The sequence below is a fragment of the Triturus cristatus genome, chromosome 10, assembly GCF_964204655.1.
Source record: "Triturus cristatus chromosome 10, aTriCri1.1, whole genome shotgun sequence".
In the NCBI taxonomy this organism is placed as follows: Eukaryota; Metazoa; Chordata; class Amphibia; order Caudata; family Salamandridae; genus Triturus; species Triturus cristatus.
Genome location: NC_140593.1, coordinates 518,811,848 through 518,836,199, shown reverse-complemented (window position 1 = coordinate 518,836,199; position 24,352 = coordinate 518,811,848).

Below are 24,352 nucleotides of genomic sequence, written 5' to 3'. Positions count from 1 at the left end.
ATCCTAACCCCATGGGTGTGCTAGAGATGTCCCATAGGGACCCATAAAGGCTAATAAATTGCCTTATAATGTTTTTTCTCAAAGAGTGGGAATACATGGATCCCCTGCAGTGCTCAGTGCGCCCTCGTGTGGATCCCATGTGGAACCAGGAATCCTGCTTCAGTTCATCAGTGATCTTGCCCCCTTTCTCAACCACTCTGTAAATGCACCTCCTGGTGCACTACTGGTTGGGGGATGAAGCCCCCTTGGATGTTAAGGGTCGTTGGGGCAAAGAACCCCTCCTGTTAACACAAGTAAGTCCCACACAGTGGAATTGCTGAGAGCTCATCATAGTTATACATAAAATAATTATTAGTTTATTATAAAATATGTTAATATCTTTTTTGGAATGGGAAAGTTATTGTACCTTTTTAAAATAATTACATTAATTGAAATTAATTCTGTGCATAACTTTTAATAATTTTTACTACAAAATAAATAAATATGAATTTTCTGCATTCGTTGCAACTATGTTCATTTAAATCTTGAAAAAAATAATTTTAATTTAATATATTGTGGTAAATAATTTAATTACCGGGACTTAATTTGATACAGAAACATAATAAAAATAGCTCAATAAATAAGAGGCAGAATCCGTGGTATTAGAGGTTCGGAATGGGCTTTATTCCAATGGACGATTCGAATCGGTGACTCCAAGTTCCATCACCACGGAGGTTCAGGAAGTGAAGTACATACATTATTGATAATTAATCACTTTTATACAATAGGCATTACAGTGAAGCAAATGCAAGAGGCGTAACAATTGATAGTGTAGCAAAAGTAGGTGTAACTGGGTGTGACTAAAGAACGTCATCAGGTGTGATGTCATAATAGGGTGGTTCCATGAAAGAATTTCGCAATGTCAGCAGAAATACTTGGCAGAAATGCGCGCGCAGCAGCATGACGTGTGATTGACGTGCGACTAGGGGGTGAAGGGGACTTGACATTTAGCTCTACATGTGGCGACAGATGTCTGGAGGGTCAAGTCAACCTAATCCCAATTCATATCTAACATCCTATGTTTAAAGAACTATGTTATCCAAAAGAGAGGCCTTCTTGGAGTAGAATCTTATTCTATACTGACTATACTGACTGTTAGTGCGTGTACAAGCGTCTAAGTGTCTACACTAGATGCGAGGGCAGGAATCTTCCATAGTAATAGGGCTATGAATTACTTGCATAAAGACAGAGAAGCCGGGCCTTTGCTCGGTAGCTGGGAGAATGTTTACTTAAACTACTAGACAGGAATGCATTGGGCAGGGAGCGGAGCAGATAATTTCGAAGGTGAACTACAGTTTCTTGGCAGGCAACAGGCTGATGTCAGGCATCGTGAGCCGCGCAGGGAATGAGACAAAGTTCATGGTCACAGATGCAGGCTCAGACTGGAGCTTCAGAGACAGAAAGAAAGAAAAGCTTGATGACAGAATCAGGGCCTACTTGCCTGGACTGTAAAATGGCATAAGTGAACTGTATAAAGCCGGTGGCCTTTCATACTTAGGAATGGAATATCCAGCCTATTCATGGCGGATCTGAAAGAGGACATGTTGACGGTGGACGCACATGAGTTTGCGTCTTTATAACTGGAACTGGAGGGAACATACATGTACTTGTGATTCATACATGAAACCGTTGGGGTCCAAGATAGGGGACATAACTGATCGGAAAAATCCATATTTCCACATTCCCTCCTTGTCCCCTACTTGCCCGTCATGAGATATCAATCTTCATCAATCCATTGATCTGTTCATATAGCATCATTTGTTCTTCTTTTTTCTTCTGGGACGAATGAAATCTTGGTGATGGAATACACGATGTGGCACACAGACCACAAATCGCTGGTCCACATTGTAGGCATAGACAGCAACTGAATAGTATGAGAAAGCCAATACCTAGGAAGGATAGGACCTTCCATCCAAAGGTAGATAATACACTCCAAAACCAACCGGACCAAGTCCAGGTGCCTGGATTCTGGTGTATCTGGCTTACAATCTTATGAAGGCGGGTTATGGCTTTATACACAGATGGCGAATTTTCTGGTATGAAAATGCAACAGCTTGATCCGATGACCCTACAAGCTCCGCCCCTATCGGCCAGGATGACGTCAAGGACAAGACGATTTTGAAGCACAACAATCCGCATAGCAGACTGTTCTTCTGTTAAATTGCCTAAGGCGGAAATAGTTTCGTTCACTACTGCTTCAAGGGTTCTAGTTAATCTACGTATCAGCTTACTATTAGTAACGGTACCTATATAGGGAAAGAGACCTTTATTGAAATCTGTGTATTTTTCCCATGCTGTTTCAGTGTAATCGACTATTGGGAGATCTCTCCTTTCTCTATTGTGTACTAAATGAGTATTTCTGTGATAATCGGGAGGAGCTAGGAAAACAGGTGGCAAAAGGAATCCAATGTAGCAGGTACCATCCCAATCTAGAGGCAAACGTACATATGCCGTCTGACCACATATAAAATAGGAATGGCGGGAAGCTCTAAATGTCGACTTGCCTTGATCACTGAATTCTATTACAGTGGTGCATCTACTATGGCCCATATTTATGGAACCATTCTTTCTTACACATAATTCACCCTTTACTGGAAATACTGACATGGCGAGCAAAATTGGAGTAGCTTCGGATTCGATATTTAGGATCATAAGATTAGGCGTAAAATTACCTAATCCATAAACTTCATTTTCTAGATCAGTTCCTGTTCTCTTGGGAAGTCCCTCCTTGTTAGGGTAGCAGACTTTAAGTAAAACTAAGTTTAAATTTCCCCATACCCAGTTGTCTTGATAAACTGCAGAATTTGAATCTAAGGAATTAATTAAACTAAACCATGCTCCACAGGAGCCGTTGTGTGTGAACGGGTATGGAAAAAGAGGTAGAATTCCTTTATAATTCTGATAGGGAGGGAGTCGGCCACATATCCAACAATTTGTAGCATTGCTAACCTGATGGGAATGATGTAACATACTAATAAACGTATTATTGCGCAGCGCAAATCTATAAGACAACTCAAGCGGAGGTAATTCACTAAAAGAATGTTCAGCAGTAACATTATAAACATGTCTAGAAATAGGATAATATATGTGCAACAATATACTTGCAATAATTATTAAAAGACTTAAGAAAAACAAAATTAATAACGTCACTGTGCAATGACTACGCAGTGATTTACAGTATGCATGTCGTTTCAACATTTTTCGGGTTTTTTCTCTATTCAGGTCTAAGGGATACATGTCAGAGACAAATTCAACCGCTTCACCTTGGAGAGGACTTAAACAATCAAATTGCCCGACTGGTTAGATCTGAGTTTTAGTTTATATTGTTCGTGACTACTTGATTCAACCAAAGGAAGTTTTGAGTCAATGGGTGAAGACACACGAGGTGTGATTTTTACATCCGATGGTAGTCCATAAAATTTCTTGATATGACTTGAATGTACCCAGCCTTTCCTGCCTTCGATCTTCACGGCTGTCCTTGTGGTGAGCAAGACCAGTTGCGGCGACCTCCACCTAGGATCCAGCTGAGTCTTTCGATCAAAGTTCCTCACCAAGACCAGGTCCCCCGGAACTACGTCATGGGGTTTCACCTCAGTGTTGTCAGGAAAAGCTGCAGCTACCTGTGAACGACAAGATTGTAGTGCAGACATCAAGGAAGCCAAATAATCTGTCAGCATATTACAGTCAATATCAGTTATTTTACGTGGTATAGGCGTCCCCCACATATTTGGTGGTCTGCCAAAGATCACCTCATACGGGGATAGCCCTGTTCGAGAGTGTGCTACCATTCTCATGTAAAAGAGTGCAACTGGTAATGCTACTACCCAGTCGACACCTTTCTCCCTGCATATTTTGGACAATCTAATTTTCAGGGTCTGATTATGTCTTTCCACGAGACCTGCTGCCTCGGGGTGTCGGACACAGTGGAATTTCCACTGATAGCCTAACAAAAGTGAAACGTGTTTCATTAGTTCGGATGAGAACAGCTGGCCGTTATCTGAGTAGACAACACGTGGTAAACCGTATCGTGGGAAGAATTCTCGAACTAACTGTTTGGCAGTAGTCGGGGCAGTGTAATCTGAAACCGGGTATGCCTCTGTCCAACGGGAAAGAGCACAGACAACTACGAGAACATATTTGAATCCTCGACATCGTTCCATCTGGATATAATCCATCTGGAGTATTTCAAAAGGGTGATCAGGAGGCTGAAATCCACCCTGTTCTACGGGAATGCTTTTTCCTGGGTTGAACTGACAACAGATCATACAGGTACGAACTTTTTGTTTGGCTGCTGCTCGTAAATGTTTGTTGAACCAAATGTGTTGAATGCTGTCTAGCATAGCTTTTTCTCCTAGATGTGCTGGACTATGGACAGTGTTAATAATGACTTGGACCATCGAATCAGGAAGGAACCACACAGATTTTTCCTTCGTCATCCATCCTTGATCCGTTTGGATCCCTCCTAATTCAGTCCATTTCTTTATTTCGTCTGGAGTAGCATGTGTCTGTATGTCAATTACATCAAGAGTGGGATCCTTAACCATCATGCAATGTGTTGGCGTCGGGACTTTTGTCTTTGTCATGTCGGATGTTTGAGTTTGAGCAGTCTGTTTAGCTGTTCTGTCAGCTAGATCATTGCCTTGAGAAATGATATCAGTAACTTTCGTATGAGCTTTACATTTCATAATTGATATTGCAGTGGGTAGATGTATTGCATCTAATAAGGCATGAATGAGGGGTCCGTGCTGAATGTGGGCACCGTGAGAAGTTAAATAACCTCTCTCTCGCCACAGCACGCCGAAGTCATGTACAACTCCGAATGCATAACGTGAATCAGTGTATATGTTGACTCTTTTATTTGTGGCTTGAATACAGGCTTGTGTCAGAGCCACGAGCTCTGCTGCTTGAGCGGACAAGGTATTTATGCAATTTGTTTCAATGATTTCAGTGTCTGTTGTGACTGCGTAAGCGGCCACTAACTCTCCTGTACTTGTTCTCATACATGAACCATCTACATACAACGTTAGGTCTGGGTCTGACAATGGGACATCTGTCAAGTCTTGTCTGGGTTTCGTCGTGATTGTAATAACTTCAATACAGTCATGAGCTAGTGGGTCTGTTCCATTTACAGGTAAAAGTGTGGCAGGATTCAATGTGTTACAACGTCTGATTTCTATATGTGGCTGAAACAATGTTAATTCATACCCTGTAAGTCGCGCTATAGTCAAATGTTGTGTTTGCGTTCGATTCACAAGAACCTCTACTGCATGTGGTACTTGAACTGTCAATGGGTGTCCTAACACTATGGCATCGCTTTGTCTGATTGCTAAAGCTGTTGCTGCCACTGATTTCAGGCATGCAGGCAAAGCCTGAGCTACGGGATCTAATGTTCTAGAAAAATAAGCACATGGTTTGTGGGATCCTGCCTGTTCCTGTGTGAGTACTGACAAGGCAGTACCTTCGCGTTCTGTAACAAAGAGTGTAAACTGTTTATTGTAACATGGTGTTGCTAAAACCGGTGCTTGGCATAAGGCTTTCTTTAGGCTTTCAAAAGCTTGTGCATGTTCCTGAGTCCAAGGGAGAACAGTCGATGTGGCTGCCTCCTGTGTTGTCAATTGAATGAGTGGTTTTGCTAGAAATGCATACTGAGGGATCCACTGCCTACAATATGAAGTGAGGCCTATAAAAGCCCGCACCTCCTTTTGTGTCTTGGGTATTGGCATGTTAGCTATTAACTGAATGCGGTCGGGTGTAAGCTGCCTTCCCTCCTTGGACAGCGAGTGTCCAAGATAAACAACTCGCTGGACACAGAATTGCAGCTTAGAAGGGGACACCTTGTGCCCTTTTTCGGCTAGAAATTGTAAAACTGTCAGTGATGCTTTCTCACATTCAGGTTCGCTTCTAGCGGTGATCAGCAGATCATCGACATATTGAAGCAGGACAGCGTTTACTGGCATGTGGATACTGTCGAGTTCTCGTTTCAGTGCTTGGCTATAGATGCTGGGGCTTTCTGTAAATCCTTGAGGTGCGCGTGTGAATTTAAAGCTACGTCCATTTAAACTAAATCCGAACAAGTATTGGCTTTCCGGATCTATAGGGACGCTGAAAAAGGCATTCTTGAGATCAATTACAGTAAAGAATGTTGCTTCAGAATCAATAGCTGTCAGTAATGACGAGATATCTGGGACCACAGGGAATTGTGGCACAATGCATTTGTTCAATTCGCGCAGATCAATAACCAATCGATATACTGGCGGGGCCTTTGGATCTGTTCGTTTAAGAATCGGAATTATCGGGGAATTACATACATTGGAGTCTGTTTCCACAACCACTCCTTGGGCAATGAGTTCGTCAATGATTTGTAGTAAAGCCACTACAGCATCTGGTGGTAACTTGTATTGTCGCATTCGTGGTAATACCACTCCTGCCCTTAGTGTAACTCGATATGGTGTAATATTCATGTAACCAACATCAGTGGGGCCTTGTGCCCATAAATGTGTAGGTAAAGTCTGCAGTCGGGGATCCATGTCTCGAGACACATAGTGACCTTTGAAATCACGTAAAAACAATCTTACTCCTTCCGGAGAACAACATATTATAGCTCCTAGAGCTTTCAGTGTTTTTATACCTAACAAGTTTTCTGGACATGATTTAGTAAGCAATAAATCTGTAGTTCTGGTCAAGGGTCCTATCGTAAGTGGAAGAGGCTGTGATACTTCATTAACAATAGGTTTTCCTGAAAAACCAAGGGAAATATTCTGTGAGCCTGAGAGGGGTGCCCCTGGAACTTCACTGTGTTTTATTGTTGTTCGACTTGCCCCTGTATCAAGTAAAAATTTTCTATCTTGGCCTAATAATTCACTATGTACATAAGGTCCTTCTTGGTCTACAGGGACCTCGATAAGGGGTAAGTCAACTTCCCTCTCTAGGCTGGTTCATGCATATCGTTGATAATCAGGATAGTCATACTGTGCGGTCTGGTACAGCTGTCGTGTCGTGGTTTGTGTGGCAGCAACCGGCAGCGCTGGTGCAGCTGGCACAAACTGTATAGACTGTTGTGGAGCTGGCATGGACTGTGCATGCTGCGGGGCTCCTTGTTCATTCTGATCCTGTCTAGGTGGCCGTGGTCTTTCCTGTGTTTTACCTGTGGCGATATTACGCTTCAGGACTGGGCAATCGTGTATGTAATGTCCTGGCTGTTTACAATAGTTGCATGTCCCTTTTACAGGTCCTGCTGACTCACCGGAATGTGTCGTACCCTTTTTATGTCCTTCAGCTGGAACTGTCTGAGAGACTAGCATTTTCATTTTCGTGTCTTTCATGCGTTTCTGTTCATGTTCTTGTTCCTCTCTAATTCTATTGTAATGGTACTGTAACATTTGTAACATTTGTGATGGGGTATTACCTTGCCAGGTACTCTCGAATTTTAATACTCTATTCTTCACTTGGGGCAGGGAATTTTCAACTAATTTTGTCACAAACAGATGTGGGTATGACTCGCTACTTGCTTTTATACCACTATTTATACCAAAACATTTTTCGATTCGGGCATAGAAATCACTAGTGTCTTCATCTTGCTTTTGTTTACAGGCTGAGATTGCACCCCAGTCCTCCTTTTTCGTGGTTAATAAACGTGGCAGTACCTGTACTAGTAAACCTGGTAGTGCTTTAGTTTTGTCCCCAAGCCCCGAACCTGGACCTCGGGCCTTTTCTTCATTTTCTAATGCTGTCCAATCTATCTTTTGGTCTCCTACCTCCCACTCTTTTTCCTTGAGTTTTTCATAAATGCCAGCAGGCATTAATACCTTTAATATTGTCATAATGTCGGGATAGGTATACTCTCCCATGAGTAACATGTCTTTAATTTCTCGGTGGAAACCCGCTGGGTCTTTGTCATGACTGGGTACCACTTTCTTCATTTCTAACAATTCTATTTTTGATATGGGCGTATATACAAATACACGTTTAAACTGATTGTCCTCGCCCTTTATTGGGTGTACTTCTCGTAAGGGATTCTGTCTGTCCATGTAATACATCGGTCTTTCCTTGATGGCCAGTGAAACATGTTCTGGACATACAAAAAGAATGTACTGCTTTCTGGATTCTAGTATTTCCTTAATTAACTTAGTACCTGAACCTCTCCATCTATTCGTGAGTAATTCAGTCAATATATCAGGTAAGGGACCAGGATCTGAATGTTGGCTTTTATATAGTATAAGAAGTTGTTGAATCATATAAATCCCAGCTAAACGCTGTTCATCTGGGGTGAGGTTCAAAAATGTGTGTGCTACTGTATCATCACCATATTTTCCGGGACTGTCAACCCAATGAACGGCTGACCTGGCTAATTCTTGTTCATCCATAGAATCGAGTAAATGATAACCCCTTCGTTCTCGCAGTAATTTGTCAGCGGCTTGGAACGAATGCTCGGGGGACCTTATATTTATTATAGGTGTTTGGAAATTCCTGTTATTATCTGGATATATCGGACGTATCGGGTCAGTAAAACATCTAGTACTATTACAAGATCTTCCTCTACCTACATAGGCTATGGTTTCTGACTGTCCTGTGGACAGTCCTGATCCTTCCTCCTCCTCGTTTTGTTCAAACTGGTCTACCGCTAATCTCTCTTCGTGTAGGCGTTCTATTTCTTTACGGATCTTTCTGCACATGGCTATTATACATTTCTGCCTATCATGTCTCCCTTCTGATATATTCTGGCTCCATCTGGTAAGAGTTTCCATTGTTTCCGGGTCTACCCCCGGTCGGTCTTGATTTCTGATCACACAATTTATGAGGAAACGTAACAGTTCCCCCTGTATCTCCACTTTCTGGTATTCCATAGCTCTGTTAATACTTTCAGAATCTCGCCCTGTTTGGACAAAATGATATATATTATCTAGATGCACAGTCATTCCTGGTAACTTCCCTAAATACACCGCGGCTCGTCTGATACGTAATGATGCCATGATCATTTTGTCCTCTTTGCCGGGCACAGGGTCATATCTACAATCTATAAGAAGTTCCTTAAGCGTGCGGGCATTTATGAGTTATGGGGTACGTGGATGTGCTGACTCTTGAAAGGTAAGTTTATTTACTCTGGGTGGCGTAGAAAAAATGTTGGTAGCACCTCCAGTAGCCCCGTCTGGAGTATCGGGCGTGAAAGGATTCGTAGAACGCGATACAGCAACTATAGGTGTGGACACAGCTATAGAAGTAGCTGTAGGAACAGATGTGGAAACAGATGTGCTTGCCGGAATTTGTGTCAGGATTTGTCGTTGTAGAGATACAGATACAGGATCTTGGCGTTGAACCTCCCCGGCCGACGGTCTATGTGGGGCAGGGTTAGCATACTCGGGAGCTGCGTCATCTAAATATGAGGAAAGAAAAACATCTTCTGCGGTTCTAGGATGCCCCTTAGGATGTACTTTTATTGGAAATAATGGGGGTGGCAAGTCTTTTGGTATCCCCGGAGTAGCCTTAGGTAATCCCTCGGCCAGAAGGGGATACATACCCTTCATAAGGGCATTTCTTTGTCTGTCTACTTGTTCTGATTTCACTCGTGTACCTTCTTCAATTAATAGATTTTCTCGGACTTTATTTGAATTCTCTTTACTCTTCTCTTCCTGTCTACGTGCTTTTTCTGTACGTCTATACGATTCTTTACGCCATAACTCAACGGCGTCTTTCTGTGACTGTCTGGCTTTCCTTTTCCATAACTCTTCCTCTACTTTCACGATGCAATCTGCATCCCAGGTCCCAGCTGCGGGCCACTTCTGACTTTCTGGTAATTCCTTAGTGTAGTCTACCCATAGATCAAGAAATAATATAGCGTCTAAGCCGTGTTTATGATACATAAAGTACCCTGGAGTGTCCCTAGGAGGAATGGGAACAGCTTCTTCGAGTACCCCTTTTCTAGTTGTGATCTGTCTTAGTTTCGAAAAGAGCGGCATATTGAGAACTGGTCTGATACTTGATCTTGAACAAACTTAATACAATAAACCACGATAATGAACAGTCATTCACACCACAATATGCAGGACGTATTAACACATTTAACATTTAACATTTAAATGAGCAACAATGATGATGACGATTCTAAGGAAACTTAATCACTAAACATAATACTCGGCATTAACTGAATTATTCTGAATTTATATACTTGATATACTAGATATACTGCTAAACAGTACAGATACACTGCTAAAACAGTGCAGACCGGATTTGTGTACCCAAACCCGTCTTGACCGGCACAACCTATGTGCACGTCAGAACGCCTCCCCAGTAATGGTACTCACCGGGTAGCTCGGAACGGAAGGCCTCGGAACAGAACTGAACTGAACTGGACCGGACTGGACTCGACTCGAAAACTTCGGACACTTCGGGACATCGGAAACTTGGTGGGCCTCTGTATACCTCGGATCTTGCTCTCTCAGCTAGGCTCTGGTCGGGATACTTCGCACTTCTCACCGCCTCGTCTGGGTGTTGATCGCAGCCTCAGTCGCCCCCGCTTGACCGGAGGGAGATACAGGAAATCCTGCTGGTACGCGTTGTTGTCCGTCCAGCTGTGGCAGGAGACCGGGCCTGCAACGCACCGCCGGCGCGTGAGATGAGAAAGAGTCCCTGTTCGGGCACCATTCATGTGGTAAATAATTTAATTACCGGGACTTAATTTGATACAGAAACATAATAAAAATAGCTCAATAAATAAGAGGCAGAATCCGTGGTATTAGAGGTTCGGAATGGGCTTTATTCCAATGGACGATTCGAATCGGTGACTCCAAGTTCCATCACCACGGAGGTTCAGGAAGTGAAGTACATACATTATTGATAATTAATCACTTTTATACAATAGGCATTACAGTGAAGCAAATGCAAGAGGCGTAACAATTGATAGTGTAGCAAAAGTAGGTGTAACTGGGTGTGACTAAAGAACGTCATCAGGTGTGATGTCATAATAGGGTGGTTCCATGAAAGAATTTCGCAATGTCAGCAGAAATACTTGGCAGAAATGCGCGCGCAGCAGCATGACGTGTGATTGACGTGCGACTAGGGGGTGAAGGGGACTTGACATTTAGCTCTACATGTGGCGACAGATGTCTGGAGGGTCAAGTCAACCTAATCCCAATTCATATCTAACATCCTATGTTTAAAGAACTATGTTATCCAAAAGAGAGGCCTTCTTGGAGTAGAATCTTATTCTATACTGACTATACTGACTGTTAGTGCGTGTACAAGCGTCTAAGTGTCTACACTAGATGCGAGGGCAGGAATCTTCCATAGTAATAGGGCTATGAATTACTTGCATAAAGACAGAGAAGCCGGGCCTTTGCTCGGTAGCTGGGAGAATGTTTACTTAAACTACTAGACAGGAATGCATTGGGCAGGGAGCGGAGCAGATAATTTCGAAGGTGAACTACAGTTTCTTGGCAGGCAACAGGCTGATGTCAGGCATCGTGAGCCGCGCAGGGAATGAGACAAAGTTCATGGTCACAGATGCAGGCTCAGACTGGAGCTTCAGAGACAGAAAGAAAGAAAAGCTTGATGACAGAATCAGGGCCTACTTGCCTGGACTGTAAAATGGCATAAGTGAACTGTATAAAGCCGGTGGCCTTTCATACTTAGGAATGGAATATCCAGCCTATTCATGGCAGATCTGAAAGAGGACATGTTGACGGTGGACGCACATGAGTTTGCGTCTTTATAACTGGAACTGGAGGGAACATACATGTACTTGTGATTCATACATGAAACCGTTGGGGTCCAAGATAGGGGACATAACTGATCGGAAAAATCCATATTTCCACAATATCACAAATATTTAAATATATCATTCAGAAATAAAGTTAATAGTGCTGTTGCATTTTTAAAATGGTGTCCTAATTTTTTTAATAAATATTTTTAATTATTTTCCATTCATATTTATCTTAAAATATATTTACAATTTTTTTTAACTTTAATAAACTTTTAAACGTTTCCCAATACTTGACTATAAGGAGATCTCCACCCGGTGGCGAATATCTCCACGTATGGATTAAAAGTTACAAGCAGTAAATTAACACTTGCAAATTAGGCTCCACCCCATGAATTCAGGAGGTGGAGCCATTTAAACCTTCCCCTTTTAGTAAATTTATACTTGTAAATGTTGATAGCCGAAAGTAGTAAATTTACTACAAAGGGGCCGATTCCGATCTTGCTCGGAACAGCTATGAACGAGATCCGGCTGGGAAAAGTACGAGCCGGACGCGTGTTTTACGACCGACTCGTACAACTGTACGAGCGAGCAAGTACGATGCCGGAAACGTGAAATCGCTGACCGAGACTTTTCCGGGTCCAAAACACTCCGTATGTGTCGGCCGTAAGCGAACCGTGTCGTGCAATGGAGGCGATTTCCGACCGAGCCAGTATGATGCATGATTCAGACAGCTGGATCGAGACGGAGTTTCCGACTCGTAAAAGCTCGGGAAGTGATTTCTGTGGTCCGCGCCGGACCCCCTTCACCCGTAGCCTTATGAATCGGTTACAGGGGGGGGACCCAAGGGTCCCCCAAACATGTGCATTTACGTTGCAGGTGACACAGATGCGTCCCCACTACAGTGGGCACCCTTTTGTGCAACGTACCTTTTTCGTCAATGGGAGCCTATGTATGCGTCGTACAACAGGCTCCCATTGACTTCAATGGGGCTCCGAGCGACCCGTGTCCATAAGCGCGTGTTCACATCATACTCGGGTGTTCGGAGCCCCAGAGTGCGAGTCGGTCGGACAGCACTCCAGATCCGACTGAGTTGGAGGACTTTGCCAACGAGATCGGAATCAGCCCCAAAGTGTAAGAGTATATTTACATGTGCACATTTACTCATGTGTACGTTTACCTTTGTGAATAGTCCCTGGAATATCCTGCTTTCAATTGTTTGTAAAGAACAACACTTTGTGGGAGATTTAGAGTTTGGCAGAGAGAGTACTCCATCGCAATGATGTGCACTCTCTGCAAAACTGAAGGTCCACCTGCCTCATTTACAAATGAGTGGATCTTAAGTATGTCAGCGAAGGAGACTGCTCCGTCTCTGTTACTGACATATTCTTCCGACGGTCTGATGGAGTAAGGACCATCAAAGTTTTGGCCATTCAACCTCCCGGGCAATTCAGAGTGGGCAGTCAAATGGCCATTCACTGTCTGTTACCTGGCAGTAAGGGGATGTGAAAACAGCACAGTTACCTCCACACCTTAGGAGACAACTTCCATGATCTGGAGATCATTAGTTTTTGTATTCTCAAAAACAAAATTCAACTTTTTCATTATGAGATAAACAATTAAAAGATAAAAAGATGGCCACTCTGTGCATGTGTGATAACACACCCGCAGAAGTCTTGGAATGGTGTTTCTCATGATGCAAAAGAAAATTAATCTCAGGATGACCTTCTGAAAATGTGCATGTAAGTGCATCCGTTATAATGCACCACTGCCATTTTGTTTTTTTATTACTTTTTGCCAATACAATAGCAAACAAGCATTGGCAATGCCAATAGCTTGCCACTCATATTTTAAAGTCAAGTTATTGCCTTTGCCAGTGCTTGTTGAGTTTAGCAGTTTAATTGAGACCAATTTATTTTCATCAGTTAAGCAACCCTTCATTTGACCCCCCCTTCTCTATACCCAATGGCTCCTTGGACCGGAAGGGGAAATTACCATATTTTTATTCCAATTAACACGATGTTCTGTTGCTATGTTCAGATATTGTCCTCCTCGAAATTATCAATTAGCAGTCAAACTCAGCTCAATTTCGGCTCCCTTAAAACAACACAATTTTTATATTCTTATAGATGAAAGAGAGGCTTTCAAACTTCTGTGCTTTGTTTATAGCAACTTGTATGTGGAAATCATAACTCATCCAGTAAAAAACTGGCAAAGTTATGATAAGACAAGAAACCCTTTTGTCCCTCAAAAGGTTATTTTTGTGTGTGTAAAAGAATGGCACAATCATCTTCTACAGCATCATGTACAATGGCCATTTGAAAACGTGTGAGGACACTATCACTTGTAAAAATGTACTGTATACGAAGGTGCTTGTAGTTTATTTTTTCTTACTGCAATGCAAATTTTCTTCCTGGTTCATAGTTTATTTTATCCACTAGCCAGTTGTTCTCGTGTCTACATTTCTGCTGTGACATGCACTTGATAAAAATTGCAGAAATGAGCAGTTTCTGTTGAGAGGGGTCCACATCTATCCAAACAAAATAGCCATGATGCAAATGCTAATATATATATATATATTCACTGAAAAAACCATAGGTTTCACACACGTTATAGTTAGGAATTAGCATTTAAAAAACCTTGCAAATTCACTGAAAAAACCATAGGTTTCACACATGTTATAGTTAGCGGAAATTTTACTGATAAAAAACCAATGAAATTCCCCCGTTATAGTTAGTGCAGGCAACTATAACTCACGCGACCGCAATCCTCTGCTGATGCTAATACTGTATTTAGACACTTATTTGCCCATGTCTTCTTCCATACATTTTTAGCTATACATATATTACAAATATTTTTTTTTCATAAAGACTCATATGTCATCAGCAGAAGATTGCGGTCGCGTGAGTTATAGTTGCCTGCACTAACTATAACGGGGGAATTTCATTGGTTTTTTATCAGTAAAATTTCCGCTAACTATAACATGTGTGAAACCTATGGTTTTTTCAGTGAATTTGCAAGGTTTTTTAAATGCTAATTCCTAACTATAACGTGTGTGAAACCTATGGTTTTTTCAGTGAATTTGTACGTTTTTTTAAATGCTAAGTTACTTTACGCCATTCGTGGAGTGCGCGCCCACTTAACGCAGTTCGTTCCGTGCGCGCACGGTGCACTTCGCGCACCGTGCGCGCACAGTGAGCACGCGGTGCGCTTCGCGCACCGCGCGCCCACTTTACGCAGTTAGTGCCGTGCACGCACGGTGGGCACGCGGTGCGATGACAAAGCAAGAAAGCACGTCAACAAATCTGTTTCTGCTTTCCTCCGTGACTATGGTATGGGTGCCATTTACCACAACAACTTGCGTTATGACATGCAAGACATTTATAGAGGAGATGGTGTGCACTTCAATGATGAAGGGAACAGAGTCTTCCTCTTGAACCTTAGACTCTGCATCGGTACTTACTTGTAGGTACCACTAAAAAATCATTTCATAAACACAACGGCTCTTTTTAGAGCCCCCTAATATCTAAACACTTAAATCTGATTTTCATTTTTTTTTTTTTTTTTTTTTCTACCGTACGCTTACCGTAAGCTTACCGTACGCGTACCCCGTGATTTTTTTTAAAATCAATAAATGTTTTCTTTGTACTTTACAGTCCTTCTTTGACCCCCTCACAAATGTAAGGGGGTCTGTAACTCTCCTCATTGCCCCCTTTTCTTGTTTTCACTCTTTTTTTTCTGAGTGAAATACACAAAATGGCGGCCGCCGCTTCCTGGTTTCGGCCGATTCGAATGTTTACTAAGATCTAAGAGCCAATCAGAATCGCGCTCGCGCACGCCACCGTACGCTTACGGTAAGCGTACGGTAAGCGTACCGTAAGCGGGCTCAGATATATATATTGATTTAAAGGCTATTTTCTCAGAATCTACTGAACAGATTTACACCAAACCTACAAAAGGCACTTCCTTGACCTAGGGACTACCTCTCTGCCAAATTTCGAATAATTCTGTTCAGCCGTTCGGGCTGTAGCTCGTTCTAAAGGTCCTATGGAAAAATGCATGGGGAAAACGCGTTTTGGGACCCCCCTTTTATCTCAGCCCCCGCTTGACGGATCCCCCCGAGACTTTCAGGGTAGGAGCGGAGCGTAGCGCCCCACCTATTTTGAGAAATTCGCGAGGATTCATCGACCGGCGCCAAAGTTATTCAAAATAGAATGTTGAGGTTTTCCTATGGAAAAGGGGTCCTAACTATAACTACCTACTGGCGACCGCCAGTAGGTAATATATATATATATATATATATATATATATATATATATATATATATATATATATACATGATCTAAGAAAATACTAAATTTAAAGTAAAAAGAAAATAGGGTGGCATCATGCTACTTTCATTTTTAAACACCCCTGATTATATAAAGACCCTAATATAAGTAACACATCCTTAACATTGCTTTCACCATCCATTCACTGCTACCAGGTGCAGTTTGGCCTTCAGTTACTGCCCCCGTCAGATGAAGGTGGCCAGCTGAAATGTGAATGAACATGATGGAGATGGTTACCACATCTGTATGGACAGCTGATTTACGATTACACTGAAGGAAGGTAGCCAACAGATGAGTGTCTCAACTCTATGCATGATGCTGTTAAATACATGCGGCTACCAGATACAAGCAGCTCTCGAGTTATGTTTTAGCCAGGTGTGGGGCTATAGGGAACTGTCGCTATCAGTTACAAGTGGGCATTTCAAGAGGCTCTGGTATTAATATGATATAGGTTACATTAACCTCCAATAACTCTCTGAAAATGGTCCCTTGCTCAAATAATTTCAGAAAAGCAAGAGTGTATCCCATCCTTTGACAAAAACCTTCCCTGAATCCCACTTGCAAAGCTAAATAAAAACTGTTTACTTTCTGAGATGCTTTACATGTAAGCTATAAACTATACGTTTTTGAAACAGCGTGTAGTTTCTTGGAGTATATGAAAAGGTTTCAGCAGCATTGACTTTTCTCATAAATCCTATCCAGGGATATTCTGATTGGTGGAGAATAAATACACAATAGTGGAAATAAATACTAGAATGTTTGGGACTACTTTGATTGAAACCAAGAAAGTACTGTTATCCATGATAAGGACAAAAATACCTTTGGTATCTCCGGGTGTCTTAAAGATTATTTATATGGTGCCCCGTTTTACAATTTAAATATAATGTTTTACAACATCCTTTCTCTTGTCACTTTGGGAGTATTAAATGCACACTAGGCTAAACAAGTTCACACAAATCTGAAGGATACTCCAAGCATATTGTAAGGTGTATAGCTTTTCAATTTGTCTATTAAATATATTACCCGATTAATAGAATCTATTTTTTCTGGACCAACTGACACAGGAACTATGTTTAAGCAAATGTTTATTTACAAGTTCATTTATATCAGAGAACGTGGATCCTCTAAGTTCAGTACCTCGAACTGTACGAGACTTTTACTGACAACAACAATTAAACAAGCATTGGCATAGCCAACAGGTCTCGCTTTTCGGACCTTATAAGTATTTAGTTATGCAGCACAATATCCTTGGTGCAGCAACATTAACTATTGCATGGCTAAACACTTATAAGGTCCCAAAGGCCAGACCTATTGGCTATGGCAATGCTTGTTATGAGCAGCAATACAAACAATTGGCGCTGAAGCAGAAAAACAACAAGTGCCACCGGTGTAAACAGCAGACTCTCACACTAATCACAGTTGGCCCTTGCCTCCTCGCATTGTGTGCTCTTCTGCAAATCAGTTTTTTCTCCTACGCGATTCCCTTGCTCATAAAGATTAGGCAAAATATTACCTATTACCACTAGGCGTTTTGCAGGGGCTGCTGTTAAGGTGTGTTGCTACCATGAACTGAGAACCCTATGAACAAGAAAAACATTTTTTCAAGCGTCGCTCATGTCACTTCTAAGTGTTTTAAATAGCAACGGTAACTGTTACCATTACTCTTTGTAAAGATACATTTACCCACCTCAGAAGTATGGTCCGCCATAACATCCCAAGTCAGCAGCAATGTTTAACTCGCTGAGCCACCTTGCACGGTTACTATGTTTGGGAGATAGCTGTGCAGTGGCGAGTGCATGCGTATACTAAGTATGTGCTATAAATTTAATTTCTCCTTTTTAATCTGAATTAAATTCCAGGTTTGCCCGAATATTTCCACCCTCATTGGCACAGAGATTTATACGTGGTGTTCTCTGATGGTCAGCTGCCATTTATAAGGGATGACTGAAAGCCCCTCTCGTGAGATTGGGCCATTTGCAATAACATTTTAAACGGGCGAAAAATAAGTGATCAAACATACAAGATCAGGACAACGTGTGAGGCAAAATGACAGGCGGCTAAATAAAAAAAAACAAGAAGTGCGAGCAACAAGCCCGGAGTTGTGTGCGCGCGCGCACGTGCAAAGAAAATAAAACAACACGCGAGCGGTGCGCGCGAAAGGAGAGGTCTGTGCACGTTCACGCTCACATGCACGCAGGCTTTTGGCCACTCTGGGAGCACTTTGACAACCCGCTTACTATAGGTCTCGCCTGAGCTAGCGCATGCGCTAGCGCTCAGGCGAGACCTAAAAACTGCTTCATTAAAAGGAAGTTTTATTATTCCACTTGCATTCTTCTCTCACTTCACTCCATTAGACAAAATACCACAGAAATCGAGAACACTGCCAAAAAAACAACAATGTTTTTGCTAACAAATGTTTTTACATGTGTGAAGTCGCTTTAACGGAAAAAGAAATCCGAAAAATAAGAGTCATAATCAATCATTGCTAAACAAAAGGAAAAAACGTATTTTATGCTACGCTGGTTTGCTTAGCTATGAGACATAGATCAGTTACGTATTTTAAATTATACAAATGGAGAAACATCTATGTGTTTAATTGTTTCTTAAGGAAACATAGCAGAAATACAGAAAACCAGTGTTCTCCATTTTGTACCCATCTGCAGAAATAAGTACGTAATTTGGGTCAAACCATGCCCTCTTTGCTTTAAAACTTGCTTCACAAACAGCACCAGTGGCTCCTCCGCAATGATGGAGGAGCGTCGCCCCACTGCTTGGCTCAGAGCCAGCAAATGAGAAATAAAACAATGTCGTAGCATAATTTTATTTTTCATTGCCATCTGTTAGCCAGGGCTGTAAGGAGGGGAGGGGCTGAGGCATGGGAGGGGGAGGAGTAGTGCTATGTGCGCATTTGTGGTTTGGCCAGCCATCTCAGGCAGACTAAAACACACATGCGCACTTAGGGTTCTCCAGCCCGGCTGCATAGAGCAGCCGGGATGGAGAAACTCCACAGACTCCCTGACCTGAGCGTCTTTTCAGCCCGCTCAAGCCAATCCCTGTGCTGCTCTCCTAGCAGCGTGGGGATAGGATGGGAGTCTGTCACAGAGGCTGCCGAGAAGAGAGGAGGAAGTGTGACGTGGGAGGCGAGGCAGCTGTCGGCTTCAGGTAAGTTCTTTTTTTTAAATTAATATTTTATTACTAACCCCCCCGCCACGTGATGCTGATCCAACGCAACTGGCCAAGAATGAACAACATTTAGTTAATCATTCAACGGGGCCCATATGCATTTACTTAAATCCTTCATCCACACTCCTTGGCCAAAATCTGCTGGAGGGGTCAAGTTTTATAATTCACTCAGTTCTGATTAGTTAGCTTTTCTGTAGTTGTAAACAAATTATAGCACCATATCCTAACTAACTAATCTTTCACTGATCAACGCTCTTTCCTCTGGTCGATGGACCATTAGTTGAGTAGTTGATGGTGATAGTAACTTTTATCTAACTAATTCATAGATCTTAGTGAAATAATCACAGACTCTGGGTAAGATTCATAAGTTTTATCTAAATTCTCAGTCATAAATTGAACGCTCACAGATACAAATTCACAGTGCGAATTCCTTCATTCATTTCATAGGAGAGAAAATTTAATTTAGCATACAATTGTCAACACAAACACATTCGTCAACAATTTGCATAAGAGTGGATAGCACGTTCAAGATAAATTACATGTGCAAAGAATTATGCAAAATCAAGACAGGCTTATAATTACCTAATATGGAAATCTGGAAAACCAATCCCCTGGTCAAAGGACTGATGGAGGTCCCTTGAATAGGAATCAGGAGACAAAGACTATAGGACAGGATCAGGACAGGAAAAATACTTACTAATCTACACTCTAGAACCCGACGCACTGGAATGCTTCCCTCTCTTACACTCTCTCCCTCCTCGATGTTCTTCCGGAATCTTCAAATCTAATCAGGCTGTCACTCGGGTCTGGATCTTCCCAGTCTGCTCCCTCTCTTCTTCTTCTAGCAGCTATCGTCTCTCTGCATCTCTCTTGTCATCAATAATTCTGCATCAAACTCCCCTCGCTCTTAATCATCATCAATGTCGACTCTCTCTCCTTAAGCTACTCTAGTTATAGTCTACTCTTAATTCAACATGTCCCACTCTCTAAAGTTTCAAATCTCGTTGAATTACTGCATTTGATTGGTCGGGACACAGGAAGTTACATCATACCATGCCTACAATTTCACCTTTATTAATAATTTTATTGTTTTGCAAACCTGCCCCCTTTAGCTCATTTTAAATCTTTATTTCCCATACACGTATTGTTGCAAAATTTTAAAATTTATAATACAGTCTTCATAGATGTGGGATACATAGCACCACTTTCAACGTCGCCTGTCCTCGGCTTCTAGCCGTCATTCAATTCTTCGGTCATCAGGTCACATTCATGGTAGACTAGGCATGTGCAACTCGTTCGTGATCCAGATGCCATCTTTCTTATTGTCATAGTCACATTAGGCCCAAACGTACACTATTGATAAAAGAACCAAAAACAGTTGTTATTTTCTTAAACACATGATCCTCACTGTTCACCACCCACTTCTACTCTGTCCCATATTATTATTATTATTTTTCTAAGCAAAAGCATTATTAATAGCAGCCTTCTTTTAAATTCAAGCAAGCAGATGCTGGACATGTGGTTCCTCAAGATCACGTGTTAGTTCTTCTTGCGCATGCGTGAGAGTTTTTCCCTCTCAAAGTGAGTTAGTCCTGTGATTACTATGTAATGCTGGTTCACACATGCGCAGAGCGTTTCCACACATTAAAGCGAGTTTTAGTCATGTTGCGTTTTTATTTCACATTAATTCAAGAATGCATAAAGCTTTTCTCCCCATATTGGTGTCTGGTGCATGTTAATTTAATTCCACTCACAATTTTAACAGTTAGTAAACGTTTAACGAGGATCGCTTCCGAGTAAGTTTTGTTTTCTTGAATACTTGCACCGTCAACATGACCCCTCTGCGTTCCCTCCACCTGCCTCACCACTCTTTGTATGTGGCAGCCGCCTCTGACAAGCAACAAAATAAAGGAAAAGTGCAGATGCTCCACTTCCGCTCCAATTATCTAGTGCAAATTGAATACTGTTTAGTCCCTGGTTATTGCTGCACAGCAGATGCTTTTTCACCATTTCCCTTTGGCCTACAGCTTGCTAGAGCCTATACAAATGGATATGAACTGACAGTGACTATTAAGAAAATTGCCCACTATTGCCTCTTCTTAAGACTGTTCCTGGTATGTCCAGAGCAGCTCCAGATGTTGGCACCATTCACTCTAAAAGTAGCACCTACAACCCAGATCAAGGTCACTACAGAGATAGTGCTTGCAATTCAGACCAAGCTCCCCCGAGAAACAGTGCTTATAGTCCAGGTCAAGGTTTTAATCTAATCTGGATGACTTCTTGGAGAAGGACACCATCATTGTGTGCTAGGTTCATTCTAGAAATAGTTGAATAGCTTGATGGACAATTGCTCTGGTCATGATGTTTAGGAACTAGAAATAATCGGTGAGTTCCTTCTGTGGAATATTATTTGTAAAGTCTATTTATGGCACCTCACGTGAGTCCACGAAGGTTCAGTCAATGCTGAAGTTTCTGAATATCTGAATATGATGAAGGTACATACCAAGGGTGAGTCACAAAAAAATAGGAATCTGCATTTATGTTTGTAGTATATTTACATTTGTGAATTCATAAAAATGCAGGATTGCGTCTGGGAATCTGTGAGAGTCCCATATTTCAAAGCCTACTCACATGCATACGCATTTACACAAACATAAATTTACCTTTTGTACATTTATGCATCAGTAAACATTTGGCCATCATACGTTTGCATATGCTAATGTTTTCAATTCCTCCATGGGATTTTCTTTTCCCTGTGCATAACCTCTTACCAAATACCCCACCAATGTTTGGGCGGTTGCCTCTTCATTCCCATTATTTATGCATTTGTATTCCTGCCCTGGATAGGAGACCTGTGTTCGTACTCATAGTCGGAATGTGCCTTACACATGTTTATGAATATTCACAAATTCAAATGTTTGTCACTGCCAATGAATGCCAATGGATGCCTCACAAAGGGGCATCCATTGGGCATAGCAGGGACCTTGAAGATGGTACCTGGGAAGAGGGGGCAGAGGTTTAGAGTGTGGTGGGTTTGACCTTGGAAGGGAACTTCTTGGGTTTGGGGTGAATGTAGCTTTAGGAGGTTTTTATTTTCTGGCTGGGTTGAGGGGGTGGGGAGGCTGAGTGATGTGAATGTGCTGTGTGTTGTGGAGGGGTTTCTGATGGTTGCTATGATGTCTGTGGGCATGGGTGTGTCTGTGGAGCAGTCAGTGTATGTTGCTGTGATGTCTGCAGGTATGGTTGTGTCTGTGGAGGGGTCAGTGTGTGTTGCTATGACGTCTGCAGGTATGGTTGTGGCTGTAGAGAGGTCAGTGGGTGTTGCTGTGATGTCTGTGGGTATGTTTGTGGAGGGGTCAGAGTGTGTTGCTGTGATGTCTGAGGGTATGGTTGTGTCTGTGGAGGGTTCAGTGTGTGTTGGTGTGGTGTCTTCAGGTACTGTTGTGTCTGTGGAGGGGTCAGTGTGCATTAGTGTGGTGTCTGCATGTATGGGTGTGTTTGTGGAGGGCTCTGTATGTGTTGCTGTGGTACCTGTGGGTATGATGGAGTGGTGGATGTGGTGAGGGAGGTGTCTGCTGTGTGCATGTATGTCTGAGGTTTTTGAAGTCTTGCATTTGTGTGGGGTGCTTATGTCTGATGTAGTGTGTGCATGCTTAGGGGTGAGTGTGCTTGGCATAGGAATGGGAAGAGGGAATGTGGATGGGGACAGGCAGCAGGTGGGTAGAAGGTTGAGATGGGTGGAGGGCTGAGGTGAGAGACAAGGTCAGAGCCTGAAAAGATCTCTATAGGGCAGGTATGGCAGTGTGATTGCCTTCTAGGTAGGCAACCATCTGGGTGAGCTTGGTGCTTTGCCCTTGGACGGAATTCATCACTGTAGTCTGACCCACAGAGATGCTCCTCAGGACGTCAATAGCCTCCTTACTCAGGGCAGGGGCTGAGGTTCCTGGAGCAAAGGAGACTGCTCCCTTCTTAGGGGAGCAGGAACAGCCAACTTGTGGGGGAACAACAGGGAGGGTGGCTATGGAACTGGACGTGGTGGACAAGGATAAAGGTGGAACTGATTCTATTGGGTATGTTACCACTCAGGAGTATCCTTCGGGGTATGACTCAGATGATGATGAGCTTTGGCTGATGTACTCCAGGGCACTCCCCACACCCTCCTGGTCACTAGGTCCCTCCATGTCTGACATCTCAAAAAAGGAACTGCCTTGACCAGCTGTGTCCCCACCGATGTTGGCCCCTTCACCTCCACTTGCCCTGGATGCAACTGAACTGACATGTAACCTGGGTTTATTGCAACTGCCTTTCCACACCTGACCATCACAAATCCACAGAAAACATTAAAGAAGTCCACATATCACACAACCTTCATAGTTCACTCCATAGGCTTCAAATTTAGCATGAGAACATGCCTGTATGCGAAATAACTGACAAACAGTTGGGTTCACTCATGTCATAATCCCAGACGGCCCAAATGCATTGATGGAATTCTCTACACTCAATCCATATATTCATAATAGGATAGTTGATGCTCACACAACGTCCAAAATCAAACAAATCTAACTATTACTCATAACACATCATGATGTCATGAAGGTCAATCTAAACACCAATGTAGCATCAATTTCTGTTGTGGTAGACATCATGTCACATGAAAATGCTCATTGCACACTGATGACGCTTTGCAAATTACATCATTTGTCCACTACCTGAAAAGTAAAAAGAAAGCTGGACACATGGGTATTTTCTCAGTTTAGTAGTAGTATAGTTAGGGCTCCTAACTTTAGGACTCCTAAATGCCTTCTGTGAATACCGAAAGTCTTAAAATTATGATTTTTGTCAATTTAGTAGTAGTAAAGTTAGGAGTCCTAACTTTAGGACTCCTAAATTGAGAAAAACCCTAATTTTAAGACTTTCGGTATTCACAGAAGGCATTTAGGAGTCCTAAAGTTAGGAGTCCTAACTATACTACTACTAAACTGAGAAAAATCCTAATTTTAAGACTTTCGGTATTCACAGAAGGCATTTAGGAGTCCTAAAGTTAGGACTCCTAACTTCTGTGAATACCGAAATGAGTAAGTGCCTTCTGTGAATACCAAAATGAGTA